This window comes from Arachis hypogaea, chromosome 17 (assembly GCF_003086295.3).
Source record: "Arachis hypogaea cultivar Tifrunner chromosome 17, arahy.Tifrunner.gnm2.J5K5, whole genome shotgun sequence".
Lineage (NCBI taxonomy): Eukaryota > Viridiplantae > Streptophyta > Magnoliopsida > Fabales > Fabaceae > Arachis > Arachis hypogaea.
Window position 1 is genome coordinate 102,683,207 of NC_092052.1, and position 23,969 is coordinate 102,707,175.

The window sequence follows — 23,969 nt, forward strand, 5'->3', positions numbered from 1 at the left end:
GACACTTATATTGATGAAAATAATGATAAAGATGACAATGCTTTATAAATATGATATTTGGATATTATATTAGTTTTTTTGAATATTATGTTGTCTGTTTTAGACTTTTAGTATAATGTAAGTCTATTTAATCACGTTTTTTACTTTAATACTTATTAAATTTGTCTATTTTAATTTTAGCCTATTGACAAAATGCTTCTGACATTATTTTCCTTTACTTATTTATTTAGTTGAATATGATCCTCGTGTTTCTTTTAAATTTTAGCAAGTGTATATAGATTTATCAAATTAATCATGATAAATAAAAAAGAGACTACCTACAAATTAATCTATACAAATATTAAAAATTCATATGCTATTGCTGGTTTTTGAGGAATTGCAGCAATATGTCAAACTTCTAACTAAACCACATTTTAAGTTGAACTGATCAACTTCAACTTTTTCATGCCCAACAAGGGCAAGAGAACCTAAAGGCTATAATATAAACTAAGAGATTCATCAAAAGCAATGTAAATACACAATGCAATTATTGTTAATTTTTTTTCTCTATACTTGAATATCACAAGCATTACACCAGAGAGAATGTTTTTTCAAGGATATTGAGGAATTTACACATAGATCTAATGTAACAACCCCGATTTTCGAGTATGCGAGATCTTTTTTGAAAGTACGAATTTCTCCGGAAGATCAGTAAGGGGAAAACCTTTGATATATCATCAAGAATCTCAATCCTCATTGTCATTATGTCATCTTTAAGTTAGAACCTTTTCCGAGACAAGCTCGATAACACAATCACGAAGAACCTAGTTTTTGAACCGTATCGGTTAGGAGTTTTAATTCGATTTTTCGTAAATAATCTCAGTTTGACAAACCGGACTCGATTTATGAGAGGAGAGAGATAATAGGATGATATTATCATTATATGAGTATTAGAAGCCTCTTGAATGATATTATAAGGTTACCTGATCAGTTTTAGTTAAAAACAGAAAACCGGTTTAACCGGGTTCACAATTTACTGGTGCAGCTTAGCACCAGCACTCTCTGATGACTTTAGCAATGCTAAGGCCTCATTATACATGTTTTATTCTCATAATAAATATGTTACTAGTGTCATTTATGCTAGTAACTCAGAAAATAATTTTTAGAGATGTTTTTGCAAGTGTTCCGATACATCTAGTTTTAGTAGTTATACACCTGAGATATTTTAATATTATTTTAATCCACCTCCAAGCCAACCAATCACAACTCACCCTACACCCCCAAAACCCCCAAGGCTGGCTCATTACTTTGTGGCCGAAATTAGGTAGAGAGAAAAAGAGAGAAAAGTTCTTAGTTCCAAATCTTCAAAGCTTGATTTCTGCTGAACTAAAACTCAAATCAAAATTCCAATCCGACCAAAATGATCCTCTCTTCTTTCTCTACATGATCATATGACTTCTCAAGGCTGGGATCAAGGTGAGTTGGCTGTACCATCTCTCTTTTGATTCAATTTCAAGGAAACATGCTTAAATATGTGTTTTCTTGATGTGATTTAGGAGGAAAAAGTGTTTAAGGACCACCTGAAAGTTTGATTGAATTAGGAGCAGCAAGACCAGGTAGGGTGTCACGAAATTAATCTTGATTATTTGTGTTTGAGTTGTGTGAATGTTGTATTATTTGGCTGTGCTAAAAATTGGTTGCATATATGATTGATTCTTGGTGAAAATTTGGTGAAATTTTGATGAAATTTGATGAAATTCAAGCTTTAAAGTTCATGTTCTTGGGCAGCTGGAAAAACGAAACCCTAAGCTTAAATTGAGGTTCAATTTGTGTTGAAATCATGTAGAAAAGATGGGGTTTTAGTGGCTGCTAATTTATTATGAATTATGGTAAAAATCGGTTGCTGAAAAGACTGAAAAACGGGTAAAAACAGAGAAAGAATCTGAAAAATTTATGAAGAACATGAAGAACACTTTGAGTGTGGTGAAGAACAATGAAGAACACCTTTTTGATTCATAAAAGGGCAAGGAAGTAAAATTTTTGGTGTTTAAGGGGTTATATGGTAATTTCTGGAAGTTAGGGTGGTAAAAGTAGAAATATTAAAAGTTACGGGTGGTAAAAAGTGAATTTTAAAGGTTAAAGGTTAAAGTAAAGTTAATTTTCGAAAATATATTAATAAAATAATAAATAATAATAAAATATTAAATAATAATATTTAATTAAAAATAATATTTTAATAAAAATAATAAAATAATGCGAAAAAGGCAGTTTTCTGTAAAAACTTTAGAAAGACAACTTTAAGCGCAGAATCTCATAATTACCTTCATAAAACACTTAGGGAGTGGTAAAAACATATTAGTGAGACAAAGATAAAGAAAAGATAAAAAGTTGAAGAAAAGATAAAAATCGAAGAAAAAGTCTGTAAAATTTTAACAACAGAGAAACAGACAGAGACTAGTGAACGAATTAGGGCAACATAGTTAGTTCTTGATTTGCGAATAGGGTTAGGTATTATATGAAAAGTTAAACTGTTTCAGTATAGACTTAATGAACCTATACTTGGGGCAGGCTAACTAATCATACCGAAATTTACATAAGCTTTAAATACATACGTTAAATAGAGAGAGCAGAATAAAGAGACAAAGCGAAGAGAGTAATATGATAAAGAGTAGAGGACCTATTGAGAGGTCATCTGTTGCATTAAGGCAACCTCAGAGATATCTATATGTTCATCTACTGCATTGTAGCAGTCAGATAGATAATGGTGCAACCACTGAGAAACGCTTTCCTGCGGTACAGATCCATATTTTATTTCTGTAAGGCAGAGGGGTTATTTCCTGCTACAGAAGTACCGTGACCACCTGTTCCATTTCTGTAGTGGCAGAGGGGTTATTTCCTGTATACAGAAGGTGTGTCGGCATACAACCCTGCAGTGGCAGATGTGTTATTTCCTGCGTGCAGTGGACCCTGTGGTGGCAGAGGGGTTATTTCCTGTACACAGGGGTATAGCCAACAGGAAAGCCATATCCGGCTAGTAATGCTGGGTTACGTCGGGAGCGGGTAGAAACCGACAAATGAGCTCATTACCTGCACTAGGACTAGACATGCATCATTCTTGTCTGTGCATTATTCTCTGTTGCATTCCTACTTGTGTTTGATCAATTTCTTTATGTTTGTTTGCTTGAGTGCTATGTCTATGCTTTATTTTCTTGCACTCTTCTGTTTGTGTTCTGTTTTCTGTTTTCCCTATCTATTTTAACTACTGTTTACTACTTTACTGTATTCTAATATCTATCTGCTAATCGGAATCAAATAAATGAACGTAACTAATAACCCCGACCCTACTAAGAACTCCCCAGTTCTTACCCCTTCTCTCCCTTCCTCCCCCCTCAGATGGAGACGGGCGTGATCTTCTATGAGTTCGAGGACCCTTATGTCTACGAGGATCCGGTACATCACAGTTACTTCATTATGGGTTTGGAGACTCGTATTAGACGATATGCGTTACCTAATCGAGCTTTTCAACATCCTCTGTCTAGCCCGCATTTTGACCCTGATGCTCCTTACGACTTTCCCTTATCCTGGTTACACCCTGACGCACCTGGACATCCTTTTCCTGATGATCCTGAGCACCCTATACCAGCTCAACCTTTGAATGAGGCGGTACCTGAGCCTATCATTCCTGATGAGCCTGAGTTAGCTGATGACTACGTACCTGTGATACCACCAGAGTGGGAGTTTCCCCCTGAGCCGATCCCCGACTTTCCACAGCCTGATGAGCCGGCACTACCAGACGGTGGGGTAGCTCCTATATACGCGAACGGACCTGTGCTCGCGAATGGTTTTGTACATAGTGAGAGCAGTGTTTCTGGTGGATCTGAGGACATAGTTGTAGCTGTGGACGATGAGGAGAAGGAGGATCCTGAGATAGAGATAGAGCAGGATGAGGAGATGGATGAGCCTCATGATGATTCTCCAAACGGCCACGTGTAAATATAGTTTGACTGCGGAAAGGGGCATTCTTTTAATGACACTCTAGTCTAACATTATCAGATAGTTAGTCTCTCACTTGTGTTAGTACACCCGAGAGCTAGGAGCTATATAGTGGTTAGGCTAGCCTGGGCGCCAGCTTAGTGGCTTTTTGTATGGGCCAGGCCCTGGGAGTGTCGTGTAAATATTAGCTACGTAGGATGACGAGGATGTAAATTGACTTGATCTTGTGTAAACGCTGCATGTTTTGTTATAGTGTACATGATGTATATTATCAGTTGTGTTTCTATGTTTCTTTATGCCGCTTTTCTATTACTCTCAATGTATGCTTGTTTATTTTACCTTGTTATCCGCAACGATACGATATAAAAAAAAAAGTTACCCGTAAAATTGGTATCGCTCTAACAAGGAACAGGCTCATATAGTAAATAATAGTTAATAATTAAGAGGGATAAGTTAGTAACACTTAGCTTCTTGTATGACCATGGCATACTGGGAGTTGGGTCGTTACATCTAACCTATTTTGAAAGCTCATTTCGGTCATCTTTAACAACACAGGGATAGGGAAACACACCCCCATTTCTATGCAGCGTTTATGCCTCAGCTTAATTCTGCTCTCTAAGCTAAATGAGAAATACTGTGAAAACTCCTCCAGCTCCTTCAAATCTCTCCTCATCTCCACCACAAAGTAATTGTATTTTAGCTCCAGATTATTTTTAATACTGTAACAAAACAGTTAAGGAAATCTTCGGAACATAGTAGTTGCATCGCGTCGAGAAAAACCGATATTCTCAAAGTAATCTATTCGGGGTATAAGCTTTTCTTGGATACTACATGATAGCAAATCAGTGTGCCTACTTACCTCTTCTATGCCAATACTTTGGAGGTAGTAAAATGTAGGACGGAGTTGGTTATTGACACTGCAAACGAGCAACCTCGGGCGGTGATGTATGACCCTTTTAATATCCGAGCCTTTTACATGAGCCTCGCGGAGAAGGAAGGTAAAGACGGGTATGATGTCCGAGACGTGGGTGGTCAAAACATCCGGGCACATGCCAACTATGCGTCGAAACTCGATCGTGGTGAAGTCCATGGACATAATGTATTCCACTGTAGATTTAATGTTATTGAGGGAGGCAGTGATCAACTTCGGATGATTTTCGATAACTGAGAAATAGTCTAGACCTATGGATTCTAAATAGAAGACCATTTTCTTGAAACTAGTATCAGGGTTAGGAGGAAGACTTTTCTTGAGAGGTATGGTTTTCTTTGGAAATCCAAAACCGGCATCAGCATTGGGAGCTAGGCTTTTCTTTGGACAACCAAATCCGGGATCAGGGTTGGGAGATAGGCTTTGCTTTGGACATCGCCACTTTACAACCTGCAGAAGGAAAAGAACAAGAAAATTCAAGCTCATGTTAACAAACCCAAGGGGCTATATTGTTATTTCTTAACACACCAACCTCAATCCAAGACTCTTTTTTTAATTAAAAAAATATTTGGGTTGAGAACAATAAACATTTCAAAAGATCAAGCAGTACCTACCCATACGTCTAATAGACCTGCCAAGCCAAGACCTCTTAGTAGCAGCATCCATATTTAAGTGATAATCTACGGAATTTCGAGTGAGAAAAGAAATATGTGCTTACTGATAAACCGCTATTTTATGGTTTATCTTGTGCTCAATTGAGTGATTTTTATTAACTCTTTACCCACTTATTCATACTATTTGTATGGTTTTATATTTCCTTCCTAATTATGTGTTTTGATTGAAAACATGCTTCTTTGATCTTATATTTGCTTATTATTAATCCTCTCTTATTACCATTAGATGCCTTGATATGTATGTTAAGTGTTTTCAGATATTATAAGGCAGGAATGGCTTGGAGGATGGAAAGGAAGCATGCAAAAGTGGAAGGAATACAAGAAGTTGGAGAAATTGCTAAGCTGTCCAGCCTGACCTCTTCGCACTCAAACGGCTATAACTTTAGCTACAGAGGTCCAAATGATGCGGTTCCAGTTGTGTTGGAAAGCTAACGTCCAGGCTTCGATTTGATATATAATATGCTATAGTTTCCCTGACGCTAGGTAATGCGACCGCGTGATCCATGCGGCCGTGTCGCAGTGACAGAAATCAGCGTGTTTGAATTCTTCTCCAGCGATTTCTGGGCTGTTTCTGACCCAATTTGCGGCCCAGAAAACACATATTAGAGGCTATAAAGTGGGGGAATATATCCATTCATGAGGAGGCTCTCATAATTCATAATTTTAGGAGTAGATGTAGTTTTTAGAGAGAGAGATTCTCTCCTCTCTCTTAGGATTAGGATTTAGGATTTCTCTTAGTTTTAGGAGTGACTCTCAATCCCATGTTTAATATTCCTTTTACTTTATATTCCTCTTTTTACTTTCAGATGCTTCAATACTTGTATTAGATATGTTGCCCAATTGGCTTATGAACTTTTCATGTTAAGATCTGCATATTTTATTTAATATTATTTGAGGTATTTCAGATTTAAGATTGATTTGCTTTATTTATATTAATGCTTTTAATTTAATTTAGATATTTTCTTCCTTTTGGCTTTGGTTAGGTAATTGGTAACACTTGAGTTGTCAAACTCAGGAGTGGTTGAAATTGGCAGATTCTACTTGATCTAGATCTCTCTAAAGCTAGTCCTCCCACAGGGATTGACTAGGACTTGAGGATCAAGCTAATTAGTCCACTTGACTTAACTAAGTGGGATTAAAATCCAATTCTCATCACATCTGATAAGGATAACAAGGACAGGATTTCCAGTTCTAATACCTTGCCAAGAGTTTATTTTATTATTATTATTTTATTTTTCTTATCATTTAACATACTTCTTCCTTACTTTCAAAACCCCAGTTTACAAGACTCATAACCAATAATAAGAACATCTCCCTGCAATTCCTTGAGAAGACGACCTGAGGTTTAAATACTCGGTTATCAATTTTAAAAGGGGTTTGTTACTTGTGACAACCACAATTTTTGTAAGAAAGGTTGATTGCTTGGTTTAGTAACTATACTTACAACGAGAGTTTCCATAACCTCTAAACCATCAATCTTCAGTTCTTCAAAATGGCGCCGTTGCCAGGGAATTGCAAACGTGTGCCTTATTATTGGTTATTGTAAATATTTTTTTATTTTTGCTTGTTTATTTGTTTTTATTTTTGTTTTTATTTTTGCTTTTCCATAAATTAAGAGGTTATTTGTTTTTATTTAGTTATTAAATTTTTTTTTTCAAAAATTTGTTCTTAGTGTTCATCTTGATCTTCAAGTTGTTCTTCACGTTCATCTTGACCTTCAAGCTGTTCTTAGTTGTTTTCTTCGTTTTGATCTAAAAATTTGAAATTTGGTGTCATTTTTTTGTTTTTCTCTTTCCTCATTAAATTCAAAAATATTTTTAATTAATTTTTTCGAAAAAAAAATTTCAGATTTTTATTTTTAAAATTTTTATCTTATCTTATCTTATTTCAAAAATCAAATTTCAAATTTCAAATTTCAAAATTTAATTTTCAAATTCAAATTTTAAATAACCTTTTAATTTAAATTTGTTTTTATTTTCATTTTTAATTTTTATTTTGCTACTATGAACTCTCACCCCTTTGGCTTTGAGTCTGGTTACAATTATGTTGCAGGAAGAAGAAATTACAATGAGAACAGGCATCAAGGTTGGAACAATCAAAGATGGGAGGAGCCATAAGGATTTGATCAACCCTCATGGCAACAACCACCTCCAGTGGACTATCAACAACCACCACCATATGCCTATGAACCATTTCCTCAACATGACTTTGGACCACCATACTCACAAGTCCCTTTCCACCATTCACCTCCATATGACCCTAACCCACATCCACCATACCAACCACCTTATGAACCAAATGAACCATACATAGATCCACCCCAAACCTCCATGGAGAAAGCACTTGCCAATCTAAACTATACTATACAAGCTCTCGTCGCCCAAATCAGACTACCAAATACCTTCAACAATCAACCCTCAAGCTCTAGTGCACTTCCTTTTCAACCACATAATGATCTTTTCATCCCATCACCACCCTCCATGGAAGAACACCCACATCCATCAATCCAAAAGCAAGATGATCCCAATTATGCTGTTGATATGGAACAGGAAAGAAGGAATTATCTTCGCGAATCCATACTTCATAAAGAGCTAAAGGAGGCCCTACGGGTAAGGATAGGAGAGACCCTTGAAGATGAAAGAATAGTTGAAAGGAGTTGTCATGGAAAGAAAAACATCGAGGATGAGTACGATTTTATACTTAAACAACTAGACAAAGCAGCAATTATTAAAAAGGAAGAAGTGGTTGCAGACTTAAGAGATGCTGTACCTCCATTGGAAAGTCCAGTCACAGAGCCTCCTTCCACGGTGTTTGATGTTGATGTTGAGAAGAGCGTACAACCTCCAAGGCAGATCATGGTTGAAGATTTTGTAGAGGTTGATCAAGAGGTAGAAGATGTCAAAGAAGAGCACAAGGGAGTGGAGCTTGAAATTACCTTGCCAAAGTTGTTGGAAACCCCTCCCCCTAAGTTGCCATCATCCTTCACAACATTCAAGTGGGTAAAATTCATATCCCTTAGCTTTCTAATCCCACTTGAATATGGGCTACTGGAGACAGATGGTCAACTTAGAGCTCTTTGTGGCATTAAGAGTAAAAGGAAGATGGCCAGTGGTAAGAATTGTCCTGCAAGGTTCATTATGGTTGGAAGCTTTAAGTTTAAACGCAAAGGTTGGTGTAAAGCTCAACTGAATGGGTCCAGGAAGCTGTTTGGTAGCTGCAGTGAGAATTCAAATTACTTATCACCCAATTGAAAAAATACAGATCCCGATAAAGATGGGTGTAAAAGCAAGATTTGGGATCCTGGAATCTGCTCTGACATTTGTCACCCCGGGAGCCTAAGAATCCGTTTGAAGCTTCTTAAGGGCTTTACATGCCTAGTTTGGGACCCCGGAGGTGACTGGAGATACAAACATTAGTGGAGATTTCTGGATGAGTTCAAGCACAAGCCACCATAACAGAAGAGCTCACCAAACGTCTAACTTAAGGACTTTAACTAAAAGTGCTAGGTGGGAGACAACCCACCATGGTATGATCGTTTATTTTTCATTTTTATTTAAGTTTTATTTATTTTTGAGTTTTATTTTATTATATTGAACCTGGAGTTTTGCATCACATTCATATTAACACTACATTCTGCATCTTTTTAGATTAAAAAAAAAAAGCGACCACGCGACCGCATCAGCGACGCGTCCGCGTCGCAAGGAGATGGGAGACAATATTAATATGAACAGAGAGTTTCGCAGGAGCAGCGCTGGAGGCGTGCCAATGGCACAAATCACCCCATGCGATCGCATCGCTGACGCGTCCGCGTCACCTGGGAATAATGGCCTCCCACGCGACCGCGTCACCCACGCGGTCGCGTGACCTGAAAATCGACGTCAACCGGGTGCATGGCCGAAAGTTGAGCTGGAGTTGGGCTGGACTCGTGCTGGAAGCCCAAGCCTCACCACGCGAACGCGTGCCCCACGCGTCCGCGTCATATCCCCATGATGGCCACTCACGCGATCGCGTCGACCACGCGATCGCGTCACCCAGAATTTTGGCAAAAAGAGTTTCGAACAGAGAGTTGTGCGACCGCGAGGCTGCACTCGCGCCACTAGCACAAATCAAGTCACGTGATTGCGTGCCCCACGCGTCCACGTCACCTGACCTTATTGCGCACCACGCGACTGCGTCACCCACGCGACCGCGTCGCCAGCGTCGCACAACCTATTCAGATTAGTGCCAATTTTCTTATCTTTTCTTTTCTAATCCTAAATTCTCCCTTCTCTCTCCTTTATCACTTTCTTTTTCTACTTCTCATTCTTTTTCACTTTCATTTTATTTTATTTAATTGCATACTCTCATTCATTGCATATTTTTATTTTTTCTAAATTTATTATTGGTGTTCAAATGTTCTTATTCAACTGTTACATCTTTTCTGGTATTTTCTTGGTGCTTCATGACTTGTTTTATTCTGATTGGATAATATTATTTAAATCAATGCTAATTTTTATATTACTGATATTCCTTTTGCATTGACATGAATTTACATTGTCTTTCATTACCCACCCTTTTTCCCATGGTTGCAAATCTTGCACCACTGGTATGCCATGGCTTCTATTGTTTTCTCCCTTACATGTTGAAGCTTCCATGTAAATGAGACCCTTATCATTTGGCATTAACCTATACTTCTTTTATTTTCTTATCTCTATTATTGGGTTACCTTTCTTCCCTTTTTCTTTCAGGATGGCCACCAGGAAGAGAACCGGAAGACGTTTACATGGGAAGACAGACAAGTCCATCTGCACAATCCTTAGAGAAAAGCAACAGTTGAAACAACCCGTTCACCTGCACATCTCAGTATGCACCGAGGACGGTGCAATCTTTAAGTGTGGGGAGGTCGATACCGATCTCCATGGGTTAGTACTTTCCTGTCTCAAACACCAATATTTTATTTTCTTTGTTAATTGTTATATTTGCATATTTAATTGCATGTTTATTTGATTTTATGCATTTAGTTACTACTTAGTTGAAGTAATATTTTCTTTTTCAAGAAATTTTTATAATATTTCACTAATTTAAATTGAAAAAATTTTTTATGTTAAACTTGTTTGGAAGTTGTATTTGGAACATGGTTTTTGAGCTAAAGAACACACAACCTGTGAGATTTTGAGCTTATTTATATGGTTACATTATTTAACCATAAATTTTTATTCTTGTGTGTTTACTTCTCTATGATTGCAATCTTAGCTTTGTTCCATTCTATATGTCCATTATTTAGTATATTTACATGCTTGCATAGGATTGAGGCCATTGTTTGATTTTAGCTCACTTATCCCAAATAAGCCTACCCTTTAAATCACCCTTGTCAGCCACTTTGAGCCTTTTAATCCCCATTTGTTCTATATTTTACCACATCACTAGCCTTAAGCAGAAAACAAATTAATTATCCCAATTGAATCTTTGGTTAGCTTAAGATAGAGATTGTGTATCAAATAAGTGTGGGGAAATTGTGGGAACATGGGTTGATAAGGGAATGTAACATGTTTCTAATTTATTTGAATATTAGGAATTTGGAACCTACTCATGAAAAAAACCAAAATAGAAAAATAATAGAAAATCCATGTGCATTGATAAGTTATGTTTATTTCTCTACAAAAAAAAAGAGAAAAAAAATATATAATATAAATAAATAAAAAAGGAGACAAAATTACCCCAATGTTAAGTTAATAAAAGATCAATGCACATGTGATAAAAATTAAAGAAAATTTGGTACATGAGTATGGGAATTATACAAAAGTGGGAATTATGGGTAGCTAGGCATGAATTTAAAAGTATATAGAGTATATGTATATTAGGTGAGAGCTTAGGTTAATTGAAGATTCATATTATAGCTCACTTGGCCATACATATATCCTTACCTTTACCTCAGCCCCATTACAACCTTGAAAAGACCTCATGATGTTTGTATTGGTACATTAAATTTTTGTTGATTGGTTAGATGAAGAACAAGGTTTAGAAAGCATGACTAGAGAAGAGTAGAGTGAATAACCCTATACACTTGAGAGATTAGAGTGATATACACTTCTAGTGAGGGTTCAACGCTTAAATTCTATATTCCCTGCTTTCATGAGCTGTCTTCTTAGAAGTTCACTTGCTTTTTATTGTCTAATTTGAATTAGTGAAAATTGGTTTGTATTTGTCTTGGAGAACTTATTTACTCTTAACCAAGTAAGTAAAAGCATCTAGCATGTAGTTGCATTCATAGGTTGCATTTCATGCATTCTACCATTCCTCTTCATTCCTTTATAGTTTCTCTTGAGCTTAGCATGAGGACATGCTAGTATTTAAGTGTGGGGAGGTTGATAAACCGCTATTTTATGGTTTATCTTGTGCTCAATTGAGTGGTTTTTATTAACTCTTTACCCACTTATTCATACTATTTGCATGGTTTTATATTTCCTTCCTAATTATGTGTTTTGATTGAAAACATGCTTCTTTGATCTTATATTTTCTTATTATTAATCCTCTCTTATTACCATTAGATGCCTTGATATGTATGTTAAAGTGTTTTCAGATATTATAAGGCAGGAATGGCTTGGAGGATGGAAAGGAAGCATGCAAAAGTGGAAGAAATACAAGAAGTTGGAGAAATTGCTAAGCTGTCCAGCCTGACCTCTTCGCACTCAAACGGCTATAACTTTAGCTACAGAGGTTCAAATGACGCGGTTCCAGTTGCGTTGGAAAGCTAACGTCCAGGGCTTCGATTTGATATATAATATGCTATAGTTTCTCTGATGCTAGGCGACGCGACCGCGTGATCCATGCGGCCGCGTCGCAGTGACGGAAATCAGCGTGTTTGAATTCTTCTCCAGCGATTTCTGGGCTGTTTCTGACCCAGTTTGCGGCCCAGAAAACACAGGTTAGAGGCTATAAAGTGGGGGAATACATCCATTCATGAGGAGGCTCTCATAATTCATAATTTTAGGAGTAGATGTAGTTTTTAGAGAGAGAGGTTCTCTCATCTCTCTTAGGATTAGGATTTAGGATTTCTCTTAATTTTAGGAGTGACTCTCAATCCCAGGTTTAATATTCTTTTTACTTTATATTCCTCTTTTTACTTTCAGATGCTTCAATGCTTGTATTAGATATGTTGCCCAATTGGCTTATGAACTTTTCATGTTAAGATCTGCATATTTTATTTAATATTATTTGAGGTATTTCAGATTTAAGATTGCTTTGCTTTATTTATATTAATGCTTTTAATTTAATTTAGATATTTTCTTCCTTTTAGCTTTGGTTAGGTAATTGGTAACACTTGAGTTGTCAAACTCAGGAGTGGTTGAAATTGGCAGATTCTACTTGATCTAGATCTCTCTAAAGCTAGTCCTCCCACAGGGATTGACTAGGACTTGAGGATCAAGCTAATTAGTCCACTTGACTTAACTAAGTGGGATTAAAATCCAATTCTCATCACATCTGATAAGGATAACAAGGACAGAATTTCCAGTTCTAATACCTTGCCAAGAGTTTATTTTATTATTACTATTTTATTTTTCTTATCATTTAACATACTTCTTCCTTACTTTCAAAACCCCAGTTTACAAGACTCATAACCAATAATAAGAACATCTCCCTGCAATTCCTTGAGAAGACGACCCGAGGTTTAAATACTCGGTTATCAATTTTAAAAGGGGTTTGTTACTTGTGACAACCACAATTTTTGTAAGAAAGGTTGATTGCTTGGTTTAGTAACTATACTTACAACGAGAGTTTCCATAACCTCTAAATCATCAATCTTCAGTTCTTCACTTACCAAATGGCAAGTGAAAAACACAAAATATAAAACATCAATCTCACCTCGTTCTCAGATATAGCCCCAGAAGGAATTCGGATTTCTCGGTCATACCAATCACTTATAGTCTAAATAGGAAAACAACAGCAAAATCAAGGTTATTTGCTCCGAGCAGGCTAGTAAAGTGTAAAACTCATATAACAAAAGTTATTACCTAAATATATCCTATTAGAAATAGGCCAGACATCAACATGCCCACAATTGATTTAGCAACATCCTCAATAGTCCAATGGAAATTTTCTGCTCAGACACAAGATTGATGCAGAAACCTTATTAGATCAGAAACATTAATGGTATCTGTGCCCTTTGAACATGTTTAATGTTTGAACATTCGTGTGCCACAGTGTAGTTCTAGCTTGTTTTACTAAGCCAGTAACTTTTACCTAAGTTGGATACAGTCTTCCAACCACCTAAATTATGCTTGGCATGCACACTTAAATTTCATTGAACCTTGTCTTTAATAGCTATATCCTACTTTTAGCAATTATGTTAATCAGCGATGTGTTGTTACATGTTAAATGTTAAGTTGGAACACATTTTAATTATTAATACATACAATTCAACAATTGATATACAAAGAAAGAAAGAAAAAGAGAAAGAAAAGAAAAAGTGAGAAACAAACTCATGGATATTCTTGATTGTTTTAGTTTATATATCACCTCTAGAATACTACCAACAAATTATAATTCTACTGATGTTTTTCCTTTTCTATTGGTATACGGAAATGATCAATAATGGAAGCATTCCCTATTGTTGTCACTTAACATGTTCAGATTAATTTAGAAATAACAATGTAAACATACTCATTATTGCCATCATACCTAGGAATGAAGAAACTCAACAATAAAAAAAATGTTGAGAACAATACTAGCAACATTTCAACAGAATATTATTAAACTGAAATGTAATACAAGAAGCAGCGACACCACAAACTACTCCCCAAATCAACGGAGGCCAAGTGACACGTTTTGTAAATTGAAGTTGAATATTCCATTTATTCTACACAACATAAATAGAAAGGATAAGTACAAAAGCAGTTTCATAATGTTAACTACCAAGTACACCTAAATAAAGCAATAAATTTTCAGCAGCCAAAAACTTTCAAGTTAGAACTTTATAACCACATTCAAAACTTAATTCGTTTTCAACATGTTCAACTACATTTTCAAGGATGTATGAATGGCAACCTAATACACGAGACTCCCATCAGACTGTGACCTCAAGATTACAAGACCGCACGGAGGCAACAACCTTATTGTTGCATCATAGTTCACCATTCACATGAGGATCGAGCCACAAAAGTAGAAAAAGTTTCAAATAGCTTTTAAGATTGTTAAAAATCATATACACCTTTGGGTAAAGAGTTTTTCACTGTCATCCAATTCATGTGTTTTAGATGACTTTTTAAGTAGTGTGTTTGAAAATAGTTACTTTTGATGGTGTGGCAGTAGAGAAATACAAAATTCGATATTATATAAAACTATTTTAAGTTGTAGGTGCATGAAAATTAAATACTTGGTGAAATACATGTGGTATTGTGGTCAGATTTGGAAGATTTTGTCAACAACAACATCAAGAATCAGAAATTTTGTCTAGAACAACTATACTTGCCTTTCATTCATTCTTGAACTCCTTGTTCTCAAATTTCAGTAAGTGAATGAAATTGTGGTGCTAATCATCCTTTATTATTTAAATCAAATTGAGATAATTGTGTGCATCCATAATAAAAATTTAACCAAATTTTTCAACCATCACAACTCTACAAAGAAGACACAAAATTGGTTAACTCACTGAATCTTGAGCAGCTCCTTTAATACCAAGAAGTTGATTGATGCTTGAACCATCTTTTAATGGAGCCTTATCCGGTGCCTGAAACCATGAAGCTACAAGCACAAAATGAAAACATAAAAAAAAAAAACAAAATTAAACATCATTTTATTCATAAAAAACTAAGCCTAAGCAAATTACCACATTTTACATAAGAACACTAAAAAGAGTACTTTGAAATTTGAAAACCCAATGTTTTGCTCTTTCAACAACCAAGAAAACCAGAAAGTGTGTGGTGAGTCAACCTACTAGTGAATGAGAAAGGAAGTGAAGGCACCCTTGTTCTTGTGCATGAGATTGTTGTTGTTCTTGGTGAAACTGAAACCATGTTGAGAGAAAGTGAAGCCATTTTTTTAGGAAGATAGGAGCTTGTAACTCTGAAACTGAGGAAGAAGCTTGAAGGCTTGACACCCAGAACACTATAGATTCAAGTGGTGTGTTCTATGCTGTAAGTGATAAAGTTTTTGTTTTTTTTTTCTTTATTTATTTTAGGTAGACATTAAACAAAGCTTTAATGAAAGCGTAAGGTACTTTGAAGTCTACGAGATTTTTTATGTTCATGCTTACGTGGCATCATTTGATTGCTTTGTTTGCATTATTTTAATCAAATTATTTTGTTCGATTCAATAACAGAAATCGCTGTTCCAAAAACTAGAAGCGAACCGCTGAATTGACCGAGAATCGGCTGGTCGAACCAGACCGGAACTCCATTGGATTTATAGTAAACGACATCGTTTCGTCTGTTTAACGGAAGAAAAAAGGAATTGGACACGTTCCAATGTGGGTTCTACATCTCCATACTACAGCATTACATATAAAACAAGGTTGATCTTCTGTTTTATTGACTTGTTTAACTTCATTTTGGTTTTGGAGGCATTTTTTAATCCTTTTATGTCTGTTTGTTCTTATTATTGGGTTTTCAACATTGTTTTGATTCATCATTTAAATTTGGATATTTTAAGAGTTATATTAGACTATAATTATATTTTAGTATATTTATTTATTTTTCTATTATAAAACAATTATTCTATTTGAACTATGATTGAACCAGTAAATCAGTGAATCAGTAGTTAGAGCCATGCAGCAAGCGAGATTCGAACTCCCGACACTTATTTAAGTAGACGAGTGAGTTTTTTTTTTTTTTGAACAAATGGAGCTCAACACATTGAAGTGGAGCATATAAGAATGTAAAACACAAAAATGAAGCAAGAAAATAAACACCATACAATACGGTATAATCCGTTGTCATCTCCGACATTGCCATCAACAACTGAACGGATCAACACCACACCATTTCTTGTAGCTCACAAACGACCTATTCTTGACTCCATCAACACCTCTCTCGCAGCTCCGGAATACTCTGCTATTCCGTTCCAAGCAAATGTTCTAGATAACCGCAAAGAACCCTATCAGCCACTTCTTTTGCTCAGATTTATGACCAGTCACTTCAATCCAGCTCTCAAAGAGCTCTTTGACAGTCTTCGAAATAGCCCAAGCTCTATCGGTAGTCGTCAACCAAGCGCATCACACCTGCCATGTAAACTCACAGCCAAGAAACAAATGATTCACAAATTCTATTTCTTTTTTGCATAGAACACAAATATTATCACCATCATGTATAATTCCTAGTCTACTGAGCCTCTCTTTAATGTTGACTCTGCCTACTAAGACAAACCATGCAAATAGTTCAACTCTTGGGGGAACCAATCCTCTCCATATGGTACTGGTGAAACTATAGCTTGTGATGTCCTCCGAGATAGTCTCTTGCTGTAGCACCTGCACAAAAGAGTTAGTAGAAAAAACACATGTTCTGTCAAATTTCCATACAACTGTATCCTCTCTATCAGATGATAGTCTAGTTAACCGTTGCCGTTCATGAAGTTGATTGAGCAACTCTAGCTCCCATTGGAATAATTCTCTCCTCCACTGAAAATTCCATACCCACTCTAACCCATCCCAGAATCACAGTCCCCTATGACAGATCCTGGTTGATTTGAAATAGAGAAGAGTCTCGGAAAACTATCTTTTTAGGAGCCACTTTGTAGCCAATCATCCTCCCAAAAATGAATACGTCTGCCATTCCCTACCTCCATAGACAAACCATTGATCATCATATCTCTTACCTGTTGCTCTTTAATATTAAGTTGGCAAATGTCCTTCCACGGGCCACCTCTTGACGGTAATGTCTGTTTTGACAGCATTAGAGTTAGGTTCAAATGATTATATGAACATACCACCTTCTTCCACAACGGGCAATCTTTCTTCGAAAAGTGCCACCACCACTTGAACAAAAGCAATGCATTTCTGATTAAAGCATCTCCCACCCCTAAACCACCTAGATTTTTCGGAGTCTGCACCATCTCTCATTTAACCAGTGGTATACATTTGTTTCCATCCTCTTTACTCCAAAAAAACCTTCTCTGTAGCTCAATTATCTTTTTTGCAACTACCTTTGGCATCTTGTACAAGCTCAAATAATACACCGACAGGCTATTAATAACAGATTTTATGAGGACCAACTTACCAGCTTTGTTGAGGGACTTCGCTTTTCATAAGCTAAGCTTGTCTTCCACCTTGTCTATGATCGGTTTCCAGGTCTTCACCAGCCGAGGGTTTGCACCTAGGGAAATACCTAAGTACCTGACAGGTAGAGTGGCTTCCGCATATCCTAACAAATCACATATATTCATCACCCATTCCTGTTCACAGTTAATCGAGATCAAACTGGACTTATCAAAGTTAATGCTCAAGCCAGACATCAGCTCAAAACAATGCAGTAGTCTCTTATAATTCACTATTGTCTCTGTTTTCTGGGGGCAAAATAAGATTGTGTCATCTGCAAATTGGAGATGCGACAACCCTATATTATCTCTTCCTACCAACAGTAGAGAAATACGTCCATTCCTGACTGCCTCACCCACCATCCTGTGCAGTACATCTACGACAAGAACAAACAGAAAGGGAGAGAGAGGGTCTCCTTGTCTAAGACCTCTTTCCATCTTGAACGGCTTAGATGGTGATCCATTGATCAACATCGACATAGACGCTGTAGTCACACATTCCTTCACCCATGTCCTCCATCTAAGACCAAAGCCCATCTTCTGCAGCACAATATCCACAAAACTCCATCTCACCCTGTCGTACGCTTTCTGAAAGTCCAATTTGATAATTGCCGCCTGCTTCTTTCGTACCTTTAGCCATTGGACCGTCTCACATGCAATGAGTGCCCCCATCGTGTATTTTACGGCCCTTTACAAACGTAGATTGAGTTTCCTCCACTAAACCTGGCATCACTGATCCTATTCTTCTCACCAAAATTTTAGATATCACCTTGTAGACACAACCAACCATGCTAATAGGCCTCAGGTCTTTGATTTCTGACGAACTGAATTCCTGTCAGTAAAGAATTTTTTATAAATATAATCGCGTTATAAGTATAGTTTCTAAACCAATAGAGAACCCTTTCGTACAAAAGTTTTGGTTGTCACTTAAGCAAACCCAATAAAAATAAATAACCGAAGTATTCAAACCTCGGGTCATCTTCTCAAGAAATTGCAGGGAAGTGTGATTTATTATTGGTTATGAAAAAAGTATATTTTTGGATTTTTTTTAATGTATAAGATAAAAAGCAAGAATAGTAAATGGCAAGAAAGTAAATTATAAGGAATTAATTTAAATAAATAATAAAATTCTTGGCAAGGTATAAGAATTGGAATTCCTATCCTAGTTATCCTTATCAGGTGTGATGAGAATTGGATTCTGCTCCCACTTAGTTAACCCACTACAAAATTTATATTTATTTATGATAGTTTTTTAATGGGAGTTATTAAAACCTCCATAATATATTTTATTTGTGACAAATTATAAAACTTCCACTGATATAATACTCCCAATTCAATTAATTATTCTAAAATAATCTAACTCAAATAATTATTAACTCAGCCCAATAAAAAAAAATCAAACAGGGCTTTGAGAAAGAGAGAAAGGACGAGGGAGAGTGAGATCTCTCATTCTCTCTGAAACCCTAGAATCTCAATGTCGTCGCCATCGCCATCGCCACCGCCACCGCCACCGCCACTACCATTGTTGCCGTCCTTGTCTCCTTCGTCAGCACATCACCGGTGGAGTTATAAATGGAGGACGAGGTGATCGTGGAGCCTCTCTTCTGCTTCTGCGTCGTCTTCCAGGGTTCTTCCGCTGGTTCTGCTTTTGCTCCGGTGGCTTGAAGTAGTCAGAGCGTGGTTTCGGCGCGGACGCGGTGGCATTGGCTGAGGAGATCTGGAAGGCGAGTGAGCGGGAGTCTCTGGAAGCTTCGATTGAAGCTGCTTTCGAAGCTATCAGATCTCGTGGAACTGATTTTCATGTCATTCCAAGTCATTGCGGTGAGAATTTCTTCCTAATTTGTTCTTGTTTAGTTCGAGACTTAAATTTTCTCACTCACTTCCGTTCAGAATTTGTTCAGAAAATTACCGTATTTTTTAGAGAGATGAATTGAATTTGAGATCTCTATTAACTCTAATTTGTGCCTAGTTCAGCTTCATACGGATGCTTTCTCACTTGCTTCTATCATTTCAATGATTCCAGATTGCTATTTCTGCACCTTTTCTGTGGATTTCGTGAACTGAATTGCAGAGAAAGCAAGAATTGCCTCAACTCAAGCTTCTCACGACTTCTAAAGTGAACAATAACCGAACAATCACACAACTGATGTTCTCATTGCGGATTTAGGATCAGCATCTGCTACAATTAATGATAGCAAGAAAGTTTCACGCCAAGACATTGAGCTTGTAAGCAAATTCTACTAGCTTGTCAGGAAGCTAATTTAAAAAAATAAAATAAAATCTTGAAACAAATTTGTTTACAGATGCAGAATTTGATAGAAAGGTGCCAACAATTATATATGAATAAAGATGAAGTAGTGATAATGTTTTGATAATCAACTTTCTATATTAATTACATGATTTATTCACTATTAGATCTCGAAACTAATTTATTTTGCTCTTAAAAAGAGTCCATTTTGATTGTGTTGCTTGTTAGGTTAATCTCCTATTTCAGAGCTTGGAGAAATTATCACTTGATATGAGAGGCGTGGGAACTAAAGTCTCGAAAACTTAAATTTAAAGAGTCAGAGGAAAGGGTTGAAGAGGTGCTATTTGAGGAAAAACCTAAGGCTGATTATGTTCAACTCCTATTGCATCTTGCTCTCAAAGGGTTAAGTATCTCTTCTCTTTATAGACTCAAATTTATTGCTTTCGATCACTCTTGGATACACCCCATCCTTGATAATATCCAAATATTGAAAGTGAACTGGTGTTCTGATATAAAGAATTTAGTACCAAGCAAAGTGTCTTTTTCTAGTCTGATGAAATTGGTTGTATATTATTGCAATGCTTGGTTGTATCCTACAATTATATTAATTTGATTGGGAGCCTGACTTAAGTTCTTATTATTTAGTTTAAGCTTGATTTGCTAGTTGTATAGTACCAACCAACTTTGGTTGTATCTGGATTCTCTTGAGTTTTAATTGAAGATAAGGAATATAAATATGAGCATGCAGCAAGTTCGATTTTTTTTTGTTTTATTATTTTTATTTTTTTAATACATGTTACGTTTAATGGTTTTGCAGAAAATAGAGATACTTCCTGTCAATGATTTGGATATTGCTTTACACAATTTTGTGAACAAGGATGACAAAAATGCATTTTACGTGTGTGTACAAAGCAATATTAACGAAACAAAAGTGAGGATTCTATTTTGCTTTTAAATGCCATTTGGCTTTGTCTTTGATATTTGCTATGTTGTAGATCCGGTTCACATTGTAGGCCACCTTGTCTCTTCTTCTCATCAATTTGTGTTCATGTGATACTCCTTCCTCTTCTCATTGATGATTTATTGTGCTTCTACAGAACAAAATTGCTAAGGATTCAAATACCATGAAGTTTGATGACGAAGATTTAATTGTTAAAGTTGGAAAGTGCTTAGAGGTTAGAAGATCCATTTGTTTTAATGTTTAATGAACATGGCCTTGGGGTGAACGCCTTGATGTTATCGAGGCTTTCATGACATAGAATTCTAGCATATTATGTAGGAATGTATTTGCTTGTGTCCTTTCAGGCTCCGTCCATCACAATTTTCTTTGCAGTATTGCAATTATTGTGACCTTAGTATGTGTTGGTATGGATCACTGTGATCTTTGATTGATTAAACATACATTTTCTCGTGTTATTAATTATTTTGTCGGTTCTCATCTTCTAGGAACGTGTCAAACAAAGATCCACACAATCTAAGGAACCCACACAGTTCACTTATGCTGATCAGTCAATGGAGCTAAACCCAACATATCATATGGTACTATTGCAATAGTGATGGAAAAGCTAGGTCCTCTGGTGCATCTCAAAATCCAACGAGAGGGAGGGGCAGAGGCAGAGGCAGAGGTTCTAGCATGATGAAACAGACAACTCTTGATGGAGCATTTCGCTCATCTCAAAGGTTATGACTCAAACCTAGTAACCTACTCGTTTAAAAGAGAATGATGTTAATTTTTATATAATAGACTTTTTTTTAATTGAATACTATATCTGGAGGGTAATAACTCCCATTTTTAATTGCTTGTTAAGCTATGGATATACCAGTAATTATGCCTGAATAAGCAGATATACCTGAGTTATTTGTACTAGCTGAGTTTTTAATTCTTAAGAACTTTAACAAGACTGCCCGAGAACTCATTATGCGATTACAGAAGATCGATAGTGACAATTATCTTGAAGTAAGTAATCTCAGATTTTAGTTCCCCTGAATTTTGTCATATTACTTATTCTCATTTGATCAATTACTGAAAAATTTTGAATATTAACAGATACTAGGACTTGAGTGATAATGATTAATTTTCCCATTTTTTGATGATACAAACTCTTTGCCAAATGTTAACCATCTAACTTTTTCTAATGAGAAAGGACATTGTTTTGTAGTTTATACTCAATTTGGTGTGATGACTTAGATTTGAAAATCTCAGGTATTGCTTGGTAATTGTTGTTCAGTTTTATTGTTGACATGATGATGATTATGTCTAATCCAATTGGGCCCGTGACCCGAAAAGTAAAACATGTTTCAGACTTAGGTTTACTACTTTCTATCAAATATCATTGATAGGTTCAATGTGTGTACCACAATATTAATATTGCTTAACAGTTCATTGCATGGTGTACTTTCTGCAGATGATTCTCAGCGGTGAAACACGGGGCACAAGGTAGATAGTTAAGGTTCTGAATAGTGAAGGGAAGGTTATTGCATATGCTAAACCATGATTCTCAATGGTAATTAACGGTTTAGTAGTGCCTAAACCGAGTGGAGTAAAATTTTAAGTTTTTGTGTCTATTTTTCTATTTCATACCAATTTGATTGATGTAATTTGTTTAAATTTGTATTCATTCTATACTAATTACTAATTTCTTTAAAGTTAAATAATTTTTAGTTTGATTGATGTAATTTGTTCAATGAATAATAGTGATTTATAGCTTTCAAATAGGTTCAGTTTCAATTTTAAATGGTTTGCAATAGTTCAGTTCGATGCAATTTTTTTTTAAAAAATTTAGTTTTTGTGGGGGTTTTAAACCTCCACAAAAGTGTCAAAAATTGCCGAAAAATCCAATTTAAAACCCCCACAAAGCAGACAAAGAACTGCCACTAAATTATGTTATGGGGGTTCTGCAAAACCGCCACAAATAAGCTCGTGGCACCTCAAATTTTGGAGGTTTTGAAAACTCCCACTAACCTTTTGGTGGGGATTTCAAACCCCCACAAACCAGAAAAAAAAACTGCCACAAATAGACTTAAATCTTGTAGTGACCCTTACTAAATAAAGAAAAGTCAAGTGAATTAATTAATTTCGTCCTCAAGTCCTAGTCAACTCCTGTAGAAAGACTAGCTTTAGAGAGATCCAAATCAATCAACAATCCCAATTTTCAATCAACAGCTGAGTTTGATAACTCAAGTGTCACCAATTACTCAACCAAAGCCAAAAAGGAAGAAAATCTACTCGAATGAAAATAATTTGGATACATAAATTAAAGAAAGCAATCATAATTCTGAAATACCTCAAAATATATTAAATAGAACATTCAAATCTTAACATGAAAAAGTTCATAAGCCAATTTGGAGAGATAAATAAAAGGAACATTGAACCTATAATTAAGAGAAATAGCCTAAACATAATAGAAATCCTAAATCCTAATCCTAAGAGAGAGGAGAGAGCCTCTCTCTCTAAAAGCTACATCTAATCCTAAAATTATGTATGAATGTATGTTGTATCAATTGTTCTCTGATAAATGGATGTATTTCCTCACTTTATAGCCTCTAATTTGTGTTTTCTGGACCGAGAACTGGGCCAGAAACAGCCCAGAATTCGCTGGTTGCGAATTCAAACACGCTGATTTTCGTTACTGCGACGCATCCACATGAAGTACGCGTTCGAGTCCCTTAGCTGTATGGCCACTATAGCAAATTATATATCATTTTGAAACCCCGGACGTTAGCTTTCCAACGCAACTAGAACCACATCGTTTGGATCTCTGTAGCTCAAGTTATGACCGTTTGAGTGTGAAGAGGTCAGGCTAGACAGCTTAGCAATTTCTTCAACTTCTTGTATTCCTTCCAATTTTGCATGCTTCCTTTCCATCCTCTAAGCCATTCCTGCCCTGTAATCCTTGAAATTACTTAACACACATATCAAGGC

At 36.1% G+C, this 23,969-nt stretch overlaps 2 long non-coding RNA genes and 1 pseudogene across 7 annotated transcripts; 2 read left to right on the plus strand and 1 right to left on the minus strand.

The window, feature by feature from the left end:
• Positions 1 to 1,290: 1,290 nt before the first annotated feature.
• LOC140180989 (uncharacterized) lies at positions 1,291 to 12,782 on the plus strand. 2 transcript variants are annotated; one of them, XR_011875414.1, is made up of 3 exons: positions 1,291 to 1,455; positions 1,536 to 1,595; positions 10,302 to 12,782. It is a non-coding gene; the product is annotated as an uncharacterized lncRNA (long non-coding RNA). The 2 variants fall into 2 exon arrangements; XR_011875413.1 differs by lacking the exon at positions 10,302 to 12,782 and adding an exon at positions 5,832 to 6,454.
• Positions 4,436 to 5,610, minus strand: LOC112766340 (protein SEEDLING LETHAL 1, chloroplastic-like; annotated as a pseudogene).
• Positions 12,783 to 19,146: 6,364 nt separating the features above from the next.
• LOC112764517 (uncharacterized) lies at positions 19,147 to 22,718 on the plus strand. 5 transcript variants are annotated; one of them, XR_011875416.1, is made up of 8 exons: positions 19,147 to 19,620; positions 19,823 to 20,025; positions 20,276 to 20,449; positions 20,865 to 20,978; positions 21,145 to 21,222; positions 21,494 to 22,004; positions 22,207 to 22,250; positions 22,453 to 22,718. It is a non-coding gene; the product is annotated as an uncharacterized lncRNA (long non-coding RNA). The 5 variants fall into 5 exon arrangements; XR_011875417.1 differs by lacking the exon at positions 22,207 to 22,250; XR_011875415.1 differs by lacking the exon at positions 22,207 to 22,250 and having other exon boundaries at positions 21,494 to 21,727.
• The last annotated feature ends 1,251 nt before the right edge of the window (positions 22,719 to 23,969 follow it).